Consider the following 14,250-nt stretch of genomic DNA (forward strand, 5'->3'; position numbering starts at 1 on the left):
CCTGAGTTTGTTTGCAGGTTGAAGAAAGCCTTGTATGGCTTGAAGCAAGCACCTAGAGCATGGTCTGACAAGATAGGATAGTATCTTGTCACTATTGGCTTTCAGATTTCCAAGGCAGATTTCTCACTTTATGTGAGAAAAACAGAGAAAGATATTATGCTACTTGTCATTTATGTTGATGATTTGATTATGATAGGTGACAGTGATGAAGATATCCTTCATGTGAAAATGCTATTGAAGCAGAAGTTTGAGATGAAGGATTTGGGAGAGCTGTGTTATTTCTTGGGCATTGAGGTGATTAGATCACCAAGTGGGATACAGCTCTTGCAGAGGCAGTATGGATTGGACATGCTGTCCAAATATGGGATGACAGGCTGTAAGCCTATTTCAGTTCCTTTGGAGCAGAATGTGAAGCTGAGCAAAAACAACCTACAGTTGCCTTGTCGAGCACAGAGGCTGAGTACAGGGGTGCGGCAATGGCTGCATGTGAGGTAGCTTGGTTGCATAAGCTACTTTATGATATGCATCAGTCTACAGATGGGCTAGTTGTCATTTATTGTGACAACATGAGTAGTATAGACTTGGCAAATAACCCAGTCTATCATGCTAGAACAAAGCACATTGAGGTGCATTATCACTATGTGCGAGAGAGGGTTTTACTAGGTCTTATTGATCTAGTTTATGTCAGCACAGAGGATCAAGTAGCTGACATATTCACGAAGGCATTGGGCGCAGAGAAGCTGCGCAAGTTCAGAGACCTGCTTGGTGTGCAGGAATTAGGATTGAGCTCGAGGGGGAGTGTTGAGATATCGAGCTCCACTCGTGATACGCCAGGGTGACCATTGTGTATTTATGTCACTGACTTGTCAGTTGCAGATGCGGTTGGTACACCGCCCATGAATAATAGCTACATGATAGCTATCCTTATCTACTCTAGTTTGTGGCTCAGTTAGTATGCCACCTTAGTTAGTTGAGTTTGGTTTGAGAACCATATATAGGGTTCTTCTATTTCTTTGTACTTGAGTTCTTTTGGCTTTCACAACTAAGAAGAGGAAAACTGTTTTCAACCTCCACCCTTGTGTGTATTCCCCCATTGTGCAAGCAAGAAAGCTACAAGTGAGACTCCTTCCTTCTCTCCCACAATCTTGACATGAGCCACGTACACCTGCTCCTTGAGGTCACCATTTAAGAACGCTGACTTAACATCCATTTGGTACACTGGCCACTTCTTGTGGGCAGCCACTGCAAGTACCGTGCGAATAGTGGTCATTCTGGCAGTTGGGGCAAATGACTCTTGAAAATCAAACCCTTCAACTTGTGAAAATCCTTGGGCAACCAGTCTAGCTTTGTACTTTTCTAAGGTACCATCAGCCTTGTACTTTACCTTCCAGATCCACTTGGTGCCAATAACCTTCCACTTTGCTGGTCGTACCGCCTTTGGGATAGTCATATACCATCATCGCATCTAATCACCTCAATACCAAGAAAGTACTAGCTCCCAAGTGTCATTCTTCATTATGCTATCATACTCCACCTGCATAGTAGCCTTCCATGATGGATCTACAAGTGCTTCTTCTAAATCAGTTGGCTCCTTTACTTCTCTCATAATCTCAACCATCAAGGCCATATTGACTATGTGAGCAGAAGCCCTTCGTTGCTCCTCTATTCTCTGAGACCTCCTTGGTCCGTCTGCCTTCTCCTCAACAGACGCAGGCATAGGATTATTGTGGTCATAGAGCTGCTTCACCCAGCGCGGCAATGCATTTTCCGGTGGAGTGATGTCAGGTTGGTGAACTTTTTCCTCATCATCTGAAGATGATGCTTCCTCCTCCTTAAGGATAGGGATAGCTCTCGGGACAGGTTCATAGTGGACTACTTCTTCGCTTGATGATAAAGTGGAAGAACTTGCCTTCTCCTCCTCCACTGTATGCGGCTCCTCCTTGAACACCACATCACGGCTCGCGATGATCTTCTTTGCCTCTTGGTCATATAATTTGTAAGCCTTCTGCTCATCACTATAACCCAAGAAGATACATTTTCTGCTTTTTGGTTGTAACTTGTTTCTCTTCTCATCTGGAACATGTGCATAACATTCACATCCAAAAATTCTGAAATGTGAGACAGATGGTTTCTTACCAATGTAAGCCTCATGAGGTGTTTTTCCCTTGAGAGCCTTTGTATAGCTCCGATTTAGAATGTAGACTGTAGTATTAACAGGTTTAGCCCAAAAATGGTTTGCCCTTTAGCATGCATCTTGCCATCTCCACAATGGTGTGATTCCTGCGTTCCACAACACCGTTCTGCTAAGGTGTGTGAGGCGTCGTCAATTGACGCTTGATCCCTTTGCTCTTGCAAAAGCCTTCAAACTCCTTTGAGTTGAACTCACCATCACCATCTGTTCTAAATTTCTTCACACTTTTCCTTGTTTCATTCTCAACAAGTATTAGCCATTCTTTAAACTTACCAAAAGCTTGAGCCTTATCACGAAGGAAGTACACCCACATCTTCCTACTATAGTCGTCAACAATCAACATAAAATAAGAAGATCCCCCCAAGGCCTGTGTAGGCAACTTACCACACAAGTTAGCATGCACCAACTCTAGAGGAGCCTATGCTCTATTCTTGCTTTCTTGTGGAAATGCCTTTATGTGTTGCTTGCCCATCATACAAGCTTCACATGGTTCCTTCAATTCAGTTATTGTAGGTAGGTGAGCAACCATACCTTGCTTTTGCATCTCCTTCAATACTGCAACTCCGATGTGTCCAAACCTTTCATGCCAAATGAGAGTGGAATTTTGGTGCCGGAAATTGCTTAAAAATAGCTAAAAATTATGAATATCAAGGGAAAAATATCCAATGTCAAAGGCGGCGGCTCCGACCTAGGACAATTTTAAGCATCAAAGTGCTCTAAGTACGCCTGGGCAACACTTGCGGATTTTTAGTAATTTTTTCATGCGCCTGTGCCAGTCAATGGAGCTGTCAGTCAGTGCGGGATTCGAACACTGTATGTGAGAGAGGCCGGGAAAAGGGCCAAAAGGCCGGTCAAAATTGGGGAGGTGCCCAAAAGGAGGAGTGAAGGGGTGCCTTTGGGAAGGGGCACCCCCCTCTCTAAAAAAAAAACAAAATTGAGGGGGGCGGCGGCAGCAACAAGCCGTCGCGAAAAAAATGCACCCCCCCCTCAATGTAGAAATTTTCTGAAGAAGAAGCCATGAAACAAATCACAGCAGGCAACTACATTGTTCTCATGCTCCGCATCGCTCCGTCCCGCGCGAGATATAGCAGCCTATAGAGAGAGAGAGAAAATCAGTCTTTCTCTCTCCTCCCTCTCTCTCCTCTAAGGGGGGATTCATGTGGGAAGAGAGAGGAAGAAGAAAGAATGGTGGAGGCTTGATCGGATTGCTCCACGGGCTAGAAATGGTGATGTGTGATCGTCATGAGCAAGAAGTGCTGCTGATTTTCAGATTTGCAACCATGGACACGAAACCCGAGACACGCAAATAAGCGGTAATTCAATTTTTTCAAAGGAAATTTGAGATTTCATGACTTTTGATTGATAAGGGAAAATACAATGAAAATAGAGAAAAACTACTAAAAATAGGGAAAAAATGCATTTTGGGTGCGAAAAATTACTGAAAAATAAGAAAAATGTTTGTGAATGTTTGTGGGGACTGAAGCATGAGGATTTGCCTCAGTTCAGCCCCACCTTCTTATTCTAGTGAGTCTTTTTCTGCTTTTTACACATAAAATGATGGCAAAATGCCTTATAAATCTATACAACAATACAGCATTTGATCGATGGGAGGGTAGAGTAGTTAAAATGTGTCTAAATGCGGAGTAAAATGATGAAAAGATTGTTGGTTTTGTTTGCATGCCATATAGGTCTATGAATAATTATAGAATGAGAGCCTAGTAGCACGAGGGTTTTCTCGGTGCTTGGTTCATGCAACGCCGCATAAGAATGGTAGTTGAAAACCATTAAAAGGATATTTTTCACATGTGCACAATATTGATTTTACAATTGTTTTAGCACTTAGCATCCACACTATGCATAAATCATGGAAATATTTAAAGGTATCAGAAATCCTGGATGCACAGCAATTGCTTTCATTAGGACCTTGACCCACGTTGAGTGAGAGACAGGACACCCTAAGCCATAGGCTAGTCATGGGGTCTAGGGGAATGAGAAGTAAGGACTATGGTACATTCTTGTATATGATCAATTGGTACCTTGAGTGGATTTTGTGCGAAATTTTTATATGTTGAGCGACGCACCGAGGGGCCAATCCCCAAGGTGTAGGAGAGTCGCAGAGGGGTGGCAGAACTCAGCTGTTGGAGGACCCCCTATGTCTGTGCTTCGTGCCATTAGGCAATGTGTAAGGGACTCCCTCTGAGGAGTAGTGGGTGAGAGAAGAGTGGACTACAAACGACGCAATACAAATGCAAGATGTCTAGGAAGGCAATGTATGTGCCATCAACGCTCTGGGCCGTGAGGCCGTGGGGTTGTTGAGCACGTGAGATAGAGGTCCGGCTAGTGCACGAGTCAGTGCCGGCCCGTTCTAGGTTCCATCAGTGGTGCGTCTTCCGGGAGCCGCTTAAAAGTGGCGGTCCTCGAATCCTGGTTGTCTAGGGACCAGTTAGCAGTTTATGCCAAAGGATACTGGGATTGATCCGTTATTTATCGATAAGCATCGTCTAGCAGAAATCCAAAAGCAAGAGAGAGACGAAAGAGCTAGGCGACGTGCTGAAATTTTTAGGAGAGATTCCCGTAAGCGTAGCGGTGCTGAACCCTTATGAGGGAGTGGATCTAGTGGTCTTGGGGCCACAAGTAGTAAGTTAGGAGAAGGTGGAAGCTCTAGTGCTCCCCTTTCTTCCATAAGCCAGTCTACATCAAGTGCGGGAGGTGTAACCCCACCGTCCCATATTCCTAGTGCAAATCCAATCCTCCTCATGGCGCAGCCTATTGCAATTCCAATAGGAACGACGGATTTTCCGGCTCTAGGTTACCCGCTACCCATTTTTAATGGGTTAGTTGAGGAAGATGCGAAACTCCGCATTAGGGAGTTTCAAAAGCTGATGTTTAACTATCGCATCCAAGAAGAAGGACATTTAATGATGTTCTTCAACATGACTCTCAAAGGAAGAGCTGCCATATGGTATCATGGTTTAGAAGCCGGAACCATATTGAATATTGATTCATTTTATGGAGCTTTTCGAAGGGAGTTTGCCCCTGAAAGGGGTGGGCAATATTGGTTGCGTGTACTCAACGTGACCCGCCAAGAACCACACGAGGATATTCGTGCTTATGTGAAGAAAATAAAAGAGGTTTTCCGTAAGTTGGACACCTCTATTCCTATCCCCCCAGCTGCCCAATTGCAATATTTCCTACATGGTTTGGACTTTAACATCCAATTGCAATTCAGTAGTGTCCCCTTGGGGGATATAGATACTGCCATTACACGAGCACAAGAGGTGGAATCCCGACTACAAGCAGCCTATGCTTCTCGAGGCAATTCAAATATGGGTTTAGTATTGGGAAACAATATGGAGTTGGCCAATGGCAGTAGTGGCCAATGGATAGCGATGGCTAACCCTAATGGGAGAGGGAACATGATGCAGAATGTCCCTTTATTACCAGCTCCCCCTAGCATGTCAATGCCTACGGGCGGTCAAATGGCTCCAAATGGTGGAGGCCAGGCGGTCAATTCTAATACCATGCCTGTGGCTCAGCAACCAGGGCCTAATCGAATTGTTAGGCCGATGGAACGCCATGGTAATGACCAAGGCTATGAGTCGAGCGCTTCCAATGTTCTTGGCGAGGTTAAGGACATGATGAAGCATTATACTGACATGATTACGGAGCAGTATTGACAAATAGCCATTGATGTCAACTTCCTTAAAAAACAACAAAATTTGATAGGAAGTAGATACCCAAATGAGGGTGCACCTTCGAGGTTTAGCTGCAAATGGTGTGGTGGGCAACACTATCCAAGAAATTGCCCAAATGTTAAGTGCGACATATGTGGAAAATCCGGCCATTTAGCAGCTACTTGCTGGAGTAAGATCAGTCCCCTCTAGCGAGGTAATCGGCAACCAGGGCCTATTAATCATTGTCTGCAAGGAAATGATTCCCAGCGAGAAGACGGGCCTAAACAAATACTTCAACGACTAACGACTACAGTGGAGGAGCTACCCAGTGGTAGTGGGGTTAGTTTGATTGAGGCTGTACGCATTAATGATGCTGAAACCTCTAATCTGTGAGCTGTTCTTACAAGAGGTCAAAAGGGTAGAGAAGCCGACAAGGATAAGCCTGTTGACAGAAACCCTAAACAAGGCGACAAAGGAACGCAAGTTTTGGATCCTGCCATGGAAGGGGGACCTTTGAAGCCCGTGGAAAGTAAAGCCGATAAGGAATCACTAAAGAAGAAGGTGAAAGTTAAAAAAGAGGCAATAAAGCCGGTTCAGCGACCTAAAGAGTGGATGGTTTGGCGTGAAAAGCAAACTCTATCGAACTATCATGAATTCGATTTGGCGAGCTCTCTTTGCGAAGTCAAGCCAGATGTGAATCTTTTATAGCTTATTAAGCTTTCCCCAGGAGTACGCAAGGAATTTAGAAAGATCCTATGTACCGGGTATATCATAGAACCTTTGGGTATTGCACGAGTTGGTGATGACTGGTTCGAGCATGCTGAGAAGCATTGCCCAAGGGTTGCATCCTATGTCGATGGGATATTAGTAGATTATGCCATTGCCGACACGAGATCATCTGTTAACATTATGAGTTCTGAACTGATGGAAAGGTTGGGTCTTGCGATCCAGAAAGATACCTCCACAATTCTTAGAATGGCAGATGATAGTTTGAGGCATCCGGAAGGCTGCATTACTAAGGTCCATGTCACTGTTGCAAATGTAGAATGCCTGTTGGACTTTAGGGTGATTCGTTTTGCAGGCCGTCCAAGTTACCAAGTATTACTCGGACGACCTTGGATCTTGCAAGCGGACTGCCAAGTAGATATACCCGCCGGTCAACCAATATTCAGCAGAGGTGCCCAGCATGTGGTGGTTGATGCTTATCCTGAGTCCCCACAGAGTGAGAGAGCTCCTCTATCCTCTACAGAATTGGAGACATTAGAAGATTTATCTGCCAGTGAGACATCATCGAGTGATGAGTCCAAAGAGGGATCCACCATGGAAGACATCTATCAGATCACTTTGAACGAGTCGATAGAGGGCCAAGATCGTATAAGAGATGCAGATGTTATCGAGCTAGACCTTGATACGCCTAATGATTCGCGGCCAATCAAACTAGGTTCTATGCTCAGCACAGCAGAAAGGGAGGACTATGTGGCCTTGATTCAGGAATTCCGTGATATTTTTGCCTGGAGTTATGATGAGCTGAGAGGCATTCCTCCTAGTCTTGCTGTTTATACAATTCCGTTGAAAGAGGGCAGTCGTCCTATACGACAAAAAGTAAGGCGTATGCCTTTCGAACTGAGGGACGGGCTATTTGAAGAGTTACAGAAGCTTCGGAAAGCAGGTTTGATTTTTCCTGTGCAACACACGAAATGTTGTTTGCCAGTTGTGATCAGAAAAAAGAAAAATAATCAAATTCGATTATGTGTAGACTTTAGGGAGCTAAATAAGTAGACAGTTAAGGACTACTATCCGTTGCCATTTGTTGACCAGATTTTGGATCAATTAGCAGGTAGGGAGATATATTCGTTTATGGATTGCTTTGCAGGATATAAATAGATGGCAATTGCAGAAGAGGACAAGTTGAAAACAACTTTTATTACTGTATTTGGTACTTTTGCATACCATGTGATGGCCTTCGGTTTATGCAATGCATGTCAAGATTGTGGGAGAGAAGGAAGGAGTCTCAATTGAAGCTTTCTTGCTTGCACAATGGGGGAATACACACAAGGGTGGAGGCTGAAAACAGTTTTCCTCTTCTTAGTTGTGTAAGCCAAAAGAACTCTAGTATAAAGAAATAGAAGAATCCTATATATGGGTCTCAAACCAAACTCAACTAACTAAGGTGGCATACTAACCGAGCCACGAACTAGAGTAGATAAGGATAGCTATCATGTAGCTATTATTCATGGGCGGTGTACCAACTGCGTCTGCAACTGACAAGTTGGTGACATAAATACACAACGGTCACCCTGGCGTATCACGAGTGGAGCTCGATATCTCAACACTCCCCCTCAATCTCAATCCCAATTCCTGCACACCAAGCAGGTCTCTGAACTTGCGCAGCTTCTCTGCGCCCAATGCCTTCGTGAATATGTCAGCTACCTGATCCTCTGTGCTGACATAAACTAGATCAATAAGACCTAGTAAAACCCTCTCTCGCACATAGTGATAATGCACCTCAATGTGCTTTGTTCTAGCATGATAGACTGGGTTATTTTCCAAGTGTATACTACTCATGTTGTCATAATAAATGACAACTGGCCCATCTGTAGACTGATGCATATCATAAAGTAGCTTATGCAACCAAGCTACCTCACATGCAGCCATTGCTACACCCCTATACTCAGCCTCTGTGCTTGACAAGGCAACTGTAGGCTGTTTCTTGCTGCTCCAAGTGACTGCAGCACTCCCAAAAGAGAACACATATCCACTGGTAGATCGTCTATCAGAAATACTACCAGCCCAATCAGCATCAATGTATCCATGCAACTGTATATGAACCCCAGTCTCATAAAATAGTCCATACTGCAATGTGGACTTCACATACCTGAGTATGCGTCTAGCCGCATCCAAATGTGGTTTCCTTGGAGCCTGCATAAACTGACTTACCAATCCAACAGCATAGCTCAAATCTGGCCTGGTAATAGTCATATAAATCAAACTTCCTACTATGCGTCTGTACATAGTAGGGTCTTCTAGAAGCTCACCTACATCTGTGCTCAGCTTCACATTCTGCTCCAAAGGAACTGAAATAGGCTTACAGCCTGTCATCCCATATTTGGACAGCATGTCCAATCCATACTGCCTCTGCAAGAGTTGTATCCCACTTAGTGATCTAATCACCTCAATGCCCAAGAAATAACGCAGCTCTCCCAAATCCTTCATCTCAAACTTCTGCTTCAATAGCATTTTCACATGAAGGATATCTTCATCACTGTCACCTGTCATAATCAAATCATCAACATAAATGACAAGTAGCATAATACCTTTCTCTGTTTTTCTCACATAAAGTGAGAAATCTGCCTTGGAAATCTGAAAGCCAATAGTGACAAGATACTGTCCTATCTTGTCAGACCATGCTCTAGGTGCTTGCTTCAAGCCATACAAGGCTTTCTTCAAACTGCAAACAAACTCAGGATGAACAACATGTACATAACCTGGTGGCTGCTCCATATAGACCTCTTCTTGCAAATCACCATGCAAGAAGGCATTCTTTACATCCATCTGATATAAAGACCATCCCTTTGATGCAGCCATAGCAATGACTGCTCTTACGGTTGCCATCCTTGCAACCGAACTAAATGTTTCTTCATAGTCAATGCCATATGTTTGTGCATACCCCTTGACTACTAATCTTGCCTTGTATCTGTTCACAGAACCATCTGCATTGTGCTTCACCTTATAAACCCACTTACAGCCAATTGCATTTTTACCTTTAGGCAAATGTACCAATTCCCATGTAGCATTTGCTTCCAAAGCATCCATTTCTTCATCCATGGCTTTCTCCCATTTTTCTTTTCCCATAGCTTGCTCAAAAGAAGTGGGTTCTGGTTCGTGTATCACTTTGACCATATATGCATAGTGAATGGCTATAAATCCATCATATTTCAGCCTATCCACAGGATACCTAGCTCTCGTAGACCTGCGCAAAGTAGGTTCACTCCCAGGTGCTCTCAAAACATCCCTGGTCTTCCTTACTCCAGGTGTAACAATAGAAGGAATACCCAACTCATCATCAATGCTCTGTTCTGAGCCACTAGATTCACCATCCACATAAAAGTGACCTGCATTCACATCAAACATGGGCTGATCAACCTTCTCTTTTCCTTTTCGTGATACCTGCATACCACTATCTGCATTACTTTGAGAAGATTCTCCTGATCTCAATCTGCCTGTCCATGGCAAAGAATGTGAACCACTGCTAGAGGACGCTCCAGGTCCACTAATATTTTGTGACTGCTGCTGTGAATTCTATGCAGCATTACCATTTTGTGCATCTACATCATCAATCACATTTACTAGTTTATACCAGCTACTCATCTCATCAAAAACAACATCTCTTCTCACTGTAAACTTACGAGTAGAAGGGTTATAGCATCTATACCCTTTTTGCTGCAGAGAGTAACCAATAAAGATGCACTTCTCAGCTTTTGGATCCAACTTGGATCTCAACTCATCTGGCACATGTACATAGGCAATGCAACCAAAAATTTTCAAATGAGAAATATCTGGTTTCCTACCAGTATACCTCTCCTCTGGAGTCATTCCATGTATTGCTGCAGTGGGAGTCATGTTCATTATGTAGACTGCTGTAGCAACTGCTTCAGCCTAATAAAAATCTGGCAAGTCTTTTTCATTGAGCATGGCACGAGATACCTCTCCAATATGCATGTTTTTCCTTTCTACAATTCCATTTTGTTGTGGGGTATGACTGCATGAATATTGCTGCTTTATGCCATGCTCCTGCAAGAACTTTGCAAACTCATTTGAGAGGTACTCTCCCCCTCCATTTGACCTTAGGCATTTTATTTGCAGGCCTGTTTCTTTTTCAACCATAGCTTTAAGGGTTTTGAAATGCCCAAAAACTTCACTTTTCTTTTTCATAAAATACACCCAAACTTTTCTGCTATAGTCATCAATAAAAGTGACAAAATAATGACAGCCTCCAAGAGATGCAGCTTTAGTAGTCCACAGATCAGAGTGGATTAATTCCAATGGCTTCTCACTCTCTTGAACATGTCTAGGAAATGGTTTCCTTGCCTGTTTTCCAAACTGACAGGCTTCACATACCTTATGCATTTCTGCAACCTTGAATTTAGGCAAACCTGCAACAATATTTTGGACTTGCATTGATTTAAGTCGCTGTACATTAACATGACCAATGCGTTTATGCCAGATATAAATATCTGCAACTACACCGGTCCCATGTGCAAACATTGCTGCACTCAATTCAGACATGTCTGCATCCAATGTAAACATTCTGCCCTTCTTCTTTCCTTTTGCTATCAAGCGACCTTTATTTTTCATATCCTCAACAAAGCATCCATGAGGATTAAATCTGACCTGCAAGCCCTGCTCAACTATTTGACCAACAGAAACCAGATTCTTGGTGATATTCGGGACATGAAATACATTAGACAGGTATTTCTTTTTCCCATCCTGCATAGACAAAGGAATTTTGTCCAATCTGCACAATAGGATGTGCAGTATCATCACCAGTCTCCACAAATCCTGGTTTTTCCATTTTTCTTGCATCCTCCATCCATTCTGCATGACCTGTCATGTGGTTTGATGCACCTGAGTCAACATACCATACATCATTGCTTTCTTCTGCACTTGTCACAGAATTGTTCATGTGCTGCACCATAAACAAGTGCTCATTTCTGTCATCACCCTGTCTACTAGAAGGTGCATAATTCCCTTGTTGCAGTTTTCCATTCATGATGTCATTCTGCTTTTTATAGCAGTCTTTAGCCATATGACCCATTTTACCACAGTAGTAGCATTCAACATTACGCATTTTGGCCTCTTTGCCATCCACCACGACCTCTTTGGCTCCCCCTGCCTCTAGAGTTACCACGTCCTCCTCCATAGGACTGGTTTTCTTGAGTTTGCTGCATATTCTGATTTCTACCACGGCCTCCATATCGGCCTTCTCTACCTCTGCCTCTACCTCTTCCAACATTTGAGTAGATGACAGCTTCTTTTGAAGTTCCTCCTGAAGAAGATGCACCACCATTTCTCTGCTCCTTAGAAATTAGAAGAGCAATCAACTCATCAAAATCAGGAAATCTTTTACGGACGGAAATGGATGTTCGGAACTGTGCATAATCCTTTCCTAGACCATTCAAGGTCATAGAAACTAAATCATCATCTTCCACTGGCGACCCAATGGAAGCAAGTGCATCTGCAATCTTGTTCACCTTCATTTGGTAGTCATTGATGCTCATATTTTCTCTTTGCACATTATGCAACTCTTGCTTGAGTTGCATTTTCCTGGCTTGCGTATTTGTGCTATACATTTTTGACAAAGTATCCCATGCCTTCTTTGGCGTACTTGCATCCTGAATATGCACAATCATAGAGTCTGAAATACTGATAGACAGCCAGTACATAACTTTCCTAGCTCTCTCATGCCATGCTTTGAATGCTTGCATTTGCTGTTGATTGGGAACATCAGGAAGAACTGGTTCTTCTTCATTTCCTGCAACAAATTCCCAATATCCTTTTCCCATAAGGAAATTTGTCATTCTAAACTTCCATGCTTGGAAGTTGTTCTTATCAAGCTTTTCAATGACAATCTGTGAAAGAGAATCAGACGCCATTATAGAACACTGCAAAAAATTCTGTCATTGCAAAAAACACAGCTTCACCCTCACAAGGGAAAATCTGCAAAACTGGTGAAAGTGGTATTTGACCACACAGTCACTTCCTAGTGACGATTTTGCATAAACAGGAACCAATGATGATTCTGTAACTCCCAATGTCTCTGCACACAAGCATACGATGCAATTTCTGTGGTAACTGTTCACCGACCTGTAGAACAGTGGTCGCACAGCATAAAACAAGGCCTTTTCCTGAGTGCGTGCAGAAAACTTCCGCCTCCAAAACAGGCCCCGAAATGGCCTCAAATAAAAAAAACAAGGTCGCCAAGGGCTAAAGCCCTTGCCCGTAGCATATACTGCCCTCTTGCTTCACCGCGAAGGGTGTCTCAACCTGAGACAATGCACTCCTACACTTTTCAGCTGTGCTACCTGTAGAGATCTGCTCCCAAAACAGAAAATGAAAGCAACACTGCTCCTCTTACCAGAACACTGTGAGCTTGTCTTGCTTTCTTGAGCTCCTTACCACGAACAAGGCTTTGATACCATGTCAAGATTGTGGGAGAGAAGGAAGGAGTCTTACTTGAAGCTTTCTTGCTTGCACAATGGGGGAATACACACAAGGGTGGAGACTGAAAACAGTTTTCCTCTTCTTAGTTGTGCAAGCCAAAAGAACTCTACTACAAAGAAATAGAAGAACCCTATATACGGGTCTCAAACCACACTCAACTAACTAAGGTGGCATACTAACTGAGCCACGAACTAGAGTAGATAAGGATAGCTATCATGTAGTTATTATTCATGGGCGGTGTACCAACCGTGTCTGCAACTGACAAGTTGGTGACATAAATACACAATGGTCACCCTGGCGTATCACGAATGGAGCTCGATATCTCAACAATGCGCTTGGTTCATGGCAACGAACAACAGATAAGGCATTCGGTGACATATCCCCTGAAGAGTTGAAGGTGTTTATTGATGACTTGGGGCCTGCCACCGTGAGAGGAAGGTAGTTGATCATTTTAAGAAAATGCTTTGAGCGCTGTAGACAATTTTGTATCGCCCTAAACCCACGGAAGTGTGTTTTTGGAGTACCTTATGGGCTATTGCTGGGTCATGTGGTCAGTTCGGTAGGAATTGCGACAGACCCCGAGAAGGTCAAAGTTATAGTTGCCATGGATCCACCGCGCACTCCGAAAGAAGTTCATAGCTTTCTGTCTTCGGTTGGTTATTACCGTAGATTCATAAACGCATTGGCAGAAAGAACGTTGCCGCTTACAAATTTATTGTCCTTTAGCTGTTTGTTTGTATGGGGTGACCCTTGTAAGGTAGCATTCGAGGATGTGAAACAGGAGCTAGCAAGAGCTCCCATTTTAAAAGCACCTAAAAGAGGTGAGGTGTTCTATATATTCTCAGCAGCCACCATGTATAGTATCAGCTGCTGTTTAGCCCAAATTTGGGAAGAGAAGTGGTATCACCCGATAGCCTTTGCTAGTCGAAAATTGGGCATTTCAGAGATCAATTATACCTACATGGAGAAGTTGTGTCTAGCGATGGTCTTTAGGACCAAGAAATTCAAGCATTATATTCTCTATGAGAAAGTCGTGCTTTATACGAAGGCGGAGGGGCTTCGACTATTGATGAATAAGCTACATCCGCCTGATCGTCTAGCGAAGTGGTTAATCACTTTGCAGGAGTTTGATTATGAAATCCGTAGTAAGCCACCAAGGTTGCA

Source organism: Lygodium microphyllum, chromosome 1 (genome assembly GCF_053477565.2).
Source record: "Lygodium microphyllum isolate KBCC chromosome 1, Lygodium_microphyllum_v1.1.10, whole genome shotgun sequence".
Taxonomy (NCBI): Eukaryota; Viridiplantae; Streptophyta; class Polypodiopsida; order Schizaeales; family Lygodiaceae; genus Lygodium; species Lygodium microphyllum.